The sequence below is a fragment of the Elephantulus edwardii genome, unplaced genomic scaffold (genome assembly GCF_000299155.1).
Source record: "Elephantulus edwardii isolate Elephantulus edwardi_28Jun2011 unplaced genomic scaffold, EleEdw1.0 scaffold00047, whole genome shotgun sequence".
Lineage (NCBI taxonomy): Eukaryota > Metazoa > Chordata > Mammalia > Macroscelidea > Macroscelididae > Elephantulus > Elephantulus edwardii.
The window spans coordinates 14,643,789-14,650,736 of record NW_006399797.1 but is presented as its reverse complement, the minus strand read 5'-3'; the positions used below and the strand labels follow the sequence as shown (position 1 = coordinate 14,650,736).

Below are 6,948 nucleotides of genomic sequence, written 5' to 3'. Positions count from 1 at the left end.
AGGTTGCATCCACCTAGCTGACACTGAGACTCAGGAGAGACACTTATCCAAGTGTTGTTGTTGTTGTTATGTGCCATCAAGTCGCTTGCAACTCATAGCTACCCTATGTACAAGAGTCTTAAATGCCGTTTTATCCTGTGCCAACTTCGCTGTCTCAAACACACTCATTCCCACCACTCCACTCACAGAATCAATCTATCTCATCAAGGGTCTTCCTCTCCTGCATCATCCCTCCACTCTCCCAGACATGATGTCCCTCTCCAAAGACTAATCCCTCCTTGCAACATGCCCGAAGTATGTTAGACGAAGCTTCAGAATCCTTGACTCCAGGGAGGATTCTGGCTTCACCCTCTCCAGGCCAAACCTGTTTGTTCTCCTAGTAGTCCATGGTATATTCAACACTCTTCTCCAGCACCACAGCTCAAAGGCATCAATTCTCTTTCTGTCATCCCTATTCACTGTCCAACTCTCTGATGCATAGCACATAATTGCAAAGACAATAGCCTGAATCAGGTGCACCTTAGTCTCCAGCCTGACTTTGTTGCTTTTCAATACTCTTGAGAGGTCTCTCACAACTGACTTTCCCAGTGCAATTTGTCTCCTGATTTCTGGGCTGCTGTTGTCAAGAGTGTTGACTATGGAACCAAGTAAACTAAAAGCTTTTAACTATCTCACTCTCTTCACCATCCATTCTGATGCTGCCAATTGGCCCAGTGGTGAGAATCTTTGTTTTCTTGATGTTAAGCTTCAATCCATATTGAAAACTGCAGTCCTTGGCCTTCTGCAGCAAGCATTTCAGGTCCTCCTCAATTTCAGCAAGCAGGGTTGTGTCATCTGCATAACATACCAATCCTAATGATCTGAGATGCTGGGCTGTACAAGGAGGAATGTGGCATCCAAATATCACTTTTGTAATTATAAATTGTGCTCAATTTAATTTTCAAATGTATCTGTGTTTTTGACTGTGTTTTTTCTTTTTTTGTTCTAATTCATACAGCACTTGCCCATCAGTTTGCTGTATTGAGCTAACTTGTGGGTTGCTATGACACTGAAAGCTCTGTCACTGGTGAGCCAATGTCATAAAGATTACCTATGATGGACAGATTTTAGTAGAGCTCCCAGATTAAGACAGAGTAGGAAGCAGAACTGGCCATCCACTTTTTAAAATAACAGGCCTTTGAAAACCCTATGAACACTAGAGGAACATGGATAGTTATAGTAGCGTTGTGATAGAGCCCAAATTGGAAATCAGTTGAAATGAGGAAAACCAATGACAATGATTGTTTAATAATTGGAACATGGACTGTATGTAGTTTGAATGTTCGGAAAACTGGAAATTGTTAGAATGATGAGGCTTCCTCACATACTTTGGGCATGTTAGTAAGAGGAGTTATTCCTTGAAATGGGACATGATGCTTGGAAGGATGGAGAGTCAGTGAAGAAGAGGAAAACCTCCAACCAGGTGGAGTCACATGATGATTTCCACAAAGGGCTCTAGCATGTCAGTAAGAGTGAAGGTAGCACAGGATAGGACAGGGTTCAGATCCACTGTTCACAGGGGTGCTGGGAGTCATACTCAACTTGATGGTACCTAGCAACAACAACAGCATCTTTCCTGGAAAATCCAATGCTCCTGATGCATCAATTTCCAAACCTAAAAAAAAGAAAAAAATTAAAAGAAAATTTTCAAACACAAAGCTCAGCTATCCATTTCTTTTGTCTTTATTCAAATTTCTTTAATCCTGTGTTTTAAAACTATTCATTTTTCTCTTTCTTGATTTACTTCTTTTTCTTTATGAAGCAGATGCTTACATAGCTTACTGAGAATGTGTTATGAAAGGAATCTTCTTGGTTTTGTGCAGCTGAAAAATGTCTTTATTATAATCTGGCCCTTGGTTGTTATTTTTCTTTTCTTTTTTTTTTTTTTCGACCCACTTCCTTCCCTTGGTTGTTATTTTAACTGCACTAACTGCATGGTTTAAAATCAAGAAAGATATGGATCAGGGCTTTATCATTTCTCTGTACCTGTTCAATCTATATGCTGAGCAAATTATTCAAGAAGCTGGATTTTGTGAAGAGTGTGGCATCAGAACTGGAGGAAGATTCAGCAATAGCCTGTAGTATTCAGAAGACAAAACCATGTTTGCTGAAAGTGAGGAAGACTTGAAACACTTTCTGCATAAGATCAAGGACTACATCCATCAATATGGAATATATCTCAACTTCAAGAAAAAAAAACACAAACTCACCATAGGGTCAATAGGGCAACATCATGACAGCTGGAGAAAAGATTGAAGTTTTCAGTGGTTTCATCTTATGTGGATTTACATTCAACACCTTGGGTACCAGCAGTAAAGAGATCAGAAGATGGATTACATTGGAGAAATCATCTGTTAAGGACCCCTCGAAAGTGCTAAGGATCAATGTCATTGGAGGAACAACAGATTCAAGTCAAGGTCTTTTCAATTACTTGCTATGCATCTTGAAGTTGGGCAATGAATAAGGATGACAGAAGAAGAACTGATGCTTTCGACTTGTGTTGGAGTAGAGTACTAGGTGTCTATCTCAGGCTGTTAATGGAAAAAAGACAAGTATGTCTAGGAAAAATTATAATCAGTTGCTTCTTAGATGTGAAAATGGTAATTAGGACGGGTAAGTTGTTAGGAGACACCAGTCCTTGGAAAAGGATATGATGTTTGGAAAAGTGGAAGGTCAATGAAAGAGAGGAAAACCCTCAGGGAGGCGGATTAACACAGTGACTGTAATAATGGCCTCAATAATATAAGAGATTATGAGGATGGCACAGGACATGGCAAGTTCAGATCTGTTGTTCATAGGGTCCCAATAAGTCATACTTGACTTGATGGCACCTAACAACTACATGCATTTCAAGTTTGAGAAAAATTATCTCTGCTTTTAAAACATCCCCCTTTAATCTGAGTATTGCCATTGAGAAGTCTTATGCCAATCTCACTCTTGAACTTTTTTTCTCTTTTCAAACTCTTAAACTTTTATGCTTAGCTTTAACTTTTCCTTTAACTCATGTTTTACCTTGGATTTCAGGTGATTATTTGGCATTTGTGAAAATTATCAACCTCTATTACTAATATTACATGGAAGCAAAATCTTGCTGAAGATTTTAAAAAAGTGACTGTAACAGTCCATCAACAGAGAACTTCCAGAAGTTTAAGCTGGACTTGGAATAGGCGGTGGCACTAGGGACATCACTGCCAATGTCAGAGAGATCTTGGCTGAAAGCAAAGAGTACAAAAGGAATGTCTATTTGTGCTTCATTGACTATGCAATGACATTTGACTGTGTGGATCACAACAAATTGTAGCTCATGTGAAACCTATACTTAGACCAGGAAGCCGTTGTCCAAACAGAGCAAGGAAACACTGCATGGTTCAAGATCAGGAACAGAGTCCATCAAAGATGTGTCCTTTCTCCATATATTTTCAATCAATATGCAGAACATATAATTTTTGAGGCTAGACTTTATGAGGAGGAATGTGGCATCAGGATTGGAGGAAGACTCTTCTGAGTCATACAGGCAACACAGTTTCACTCACCCAAAGGAAGGAGGGCATTAACTGTTTGCTGCAGAAGGATTGAAGCAATCCTTCAGCAATATGGATAGATGATCAACATCAAGAAAACAAAGATTCCCTCCACTTGGCCAATTCACAGCATCATGATAGATAGAGAAAAGATTGAGGTTGTGTTATTGGAGCTTTGGTGAAAACAGATGAGCAAGAAGTAAACAACTTTTTACTGACAACAGAGATTATCCCTTTGTGTTTGTGTATTATGGAATCTGGAAGTGAACTTTCTAAAACAGTTGCCACATTCATCCTCCAGAAGATCTTGTTAGATGACGCTGGTTTGGCTTATATATGTCAAACATATGAGCATTTCTCCCATGTTGCCATTATATTGGGGAAAATGGTCCTGCAACTATCCAAAGAGCCTTCTGCCCGTTTGCTGAAACATGTAGTAAGGTGTTACCTTCGACTCTCAGATAATCCCAGGGCACAAAGCACTCAGGCAGTGCCTTCCTGACCAGCTAAAGAATACGACCTTCGCCCAGGTGCTAAAAGATGACACCACCACAAAACGCTGGCTTGCACAACTGGTGAAAAATCTACAAGAGGGCCATGTCACCGACACCCAGGGCATCCCGCCTCCTCCTCAATGATCCTCTCTGTCCTCTCCTGCTACTGCCCTGTACTGGGGAAGGGAGAGGAAACCTGAGAGGAAAACAGCTCAGGTTTTATTGTCGACTGGGAATAGACAACCTCAATTCTGAATTGAACTGGAGAGGAGGGCAAAGGACACATGCTGAAGAGTATGAACTGCCTTGAGAACCTGGGCTCCATCTACTACTCCTAGGAAGTGGACTCCTGACAGAGCAGTCTGCCACCACAGCCCAGGAAAGTGTCAACATTAGCAAATGCTGTATTTGCAGCATGCCCAAGATGACCTTGTCTTCACCTCTGCTTGCAAGGAGTGGAGACAGTGAAGAACAGCAGTATTCTAGGCATAGTGAAAGCCTGGGACCAAGCCATGTGGCATTTTTTTTTATTTTGCCTTCCTGGAAAACTCAAGATATGTCTCTTCATTCTCTCTCTCAGTGTTTACTTTGGATTTTTTGTTTTGCTTTTAATCTCAGAGAGAGGTGTGCCTGGTGGACACAAGCTGGACAAGCAGAACTTTATCACTCAGCACTGTTTACAAGTTTGTTAGCTATATAAGCTCAATATAAAGTTGGTCTGGCCATTAAAAAAAAAAGATTGAGGTTGTTAATAATTTCATTTTGCTTGGTTCCCTAATAAACACTTTTGGCACCAACACTCAGGAAATCAGAAGACCACTTACACTGGGAAAATCTGCAGTCAGATTATTGTAGAATGAGTATGCGGATTCAAGGTGGGGGGGAGGGTAGAAATAAAAGGGTGAGGATCGGGGGGTAGGGTGCTTATCAAAGGGTTGCACAACTCGGTGGCTGGGTGGAGTGAAGAAAATGGGAATGACCTTTTGTGAAAAACAATGTACTCAAGCTTTGTAAATAAATCAGAGTATTATAAAAAAAAAATAATTGTGGGCCAATAGAAGAGAAAGACTACTTTTCATACTGTAGCGAGACTTTAGAGTGACTGTGAAAGGGGATGAAGAGACTGTGAGGACACTGTGGCATAAGTGCAGCCTGAGGAACCCTGGAGATGGAACCACAGTTAAAGGAGTTGCTTGCTGGATGGTTGAAGGAAAAGCTGACTTGTGACTGTTATGAGACAAAGCTTGTGATTGAAGAGACCAGAAGTTTACTTGTGCTGCTAACTACTACGAGACAAAACTTACTGGACAATTGAGGAAACCAGAGGCTTATCTGTTCCTCTGAACTGAACGTTTTCACTAATTGAGGAATTGTACTTTGTTCATCTTGACTGGGACTGCTGCACTAAACCTGGATTTGCATTGTGTGATATTCTTTGCCTCCCTTACTCTCCAGCTAATTTCCCCTAATAAACTCTACTAAAGTTTGTGAGTCAGTTTGCAACAAACATTGGATCCAGTGGGTGGGAGAAATAGTTGCAGAAGCATGTAGGGTAGCATGTCTGACCATGTAGTTATTTATATGGCAGTACAGATATTATTGATGGGGAAAGTTCCCCTTTACGAAACAAGTAGGAATCACTTAGCCACCCTTATGTTGCATCTACTCTTTTTGCAAAGCTGGACTCTGTGTGACAAAGCAGAAGTCAAATTTATACTTTTCCATCTGTCCCTGACAAATTTCACTCCTTTATGCAATTTTGGTTAGGTTCTACAGTCATCCTTGGAAAAAAACTCCCTGCTCACGTTTAGTCATAAGAACAGTCACCTTTTAGTGACTATGTTGTTCCCATGTAATATCAAATTTGAATGTAGTTTCCTTTTTTCTTCTTACTTTTGCTTCCTCCTACTCCCTTCTTTGTGTCTGAGTGGGGCTATAACTCCACAATTGTTGAATTAATTTTGACAATGGCAACCTTTAGCAGGTTTCTAAGGTCGTAAATCTTAGCAGAAGCAGATTGCCTCATCTTTCTCCCAGCTAATGGGTTCGAACTACTGACCTTGTACTTTGCAGCCTAACAAGTAATGCACTATACTTCCCCCCGCCCCAGGACTCCTTAAGTACCTGTGTCCTTAATATAATATAATCGACATCCTCTCTGCCTTCTTGCTTTACCTTGTCCTTTTCCTATTCTTCACTTACTTGATGCTATTTCTTGACCTTTCCAGGTTTTAGCTCAGGAAGAAATGGGATTAATGGAAAAAAGGTCTTTTGTAGCCTGTGCAGTTTGTAATCTGATGATTTCCTCTGCATGTGGCAGGTGCACAATTGCTGGCTTTTGTTGAGGGATTTTTTTGGAGATCTGCCCACTGCAGACCTCTGACTGCACTTCTTTGTGTAGTCAGTGTTTCTCCTCAGTGGTCACCTACGATTCCTGGTCTCAGTACCTAGACCCCTCTGGGGTCACACATCCCCTCAGGTAATACTCTTACTTTTCTTCTCAAGTAATATGCTTAGGTAAGACCTAACATGACCATTGGCTTTCTTGCATGTGGAACTTATCCCTTAAGAATTCACACATTCTTAGTCTACCTACTTCATTTACCCACTGTCATAAAGTCAATTCAGTGTTATGGTGACCCTTCACTATGGATGGAATAAATGCCCTTCAGGGTTTTCAAAGATATAAATCTTTATAGAAGCAGAGAAACTGGTGTATTTAAATTTCCTTCCTTTTGGTTAGCAGCTGAATGCCTTAACCAGTTGTCACTAGAGCTTTCTACTGTGAATAAAAGTACAGCTAATTCCTAATGTACCCATTTCCATTCATCCTGCAATAAAACCATTGATTCTAGCTGTAATCTTTCATCTTTGTTCTTCCTCGGTGTAAAAAC

General features: G+C 40.5%; 1 pseudogene; it reads left to right on the top strand.

Moving 5' to 3' along the window:
- Window positions 1–3,729: 3,729 nt before the first annotated feature.
- LOC102872670 lies at window positions 3,730–4,198 on the top strand (annotated as a pseudogene).
- Window positions 4,199–6,948: the final 2,750 nt, after the last annotated feature.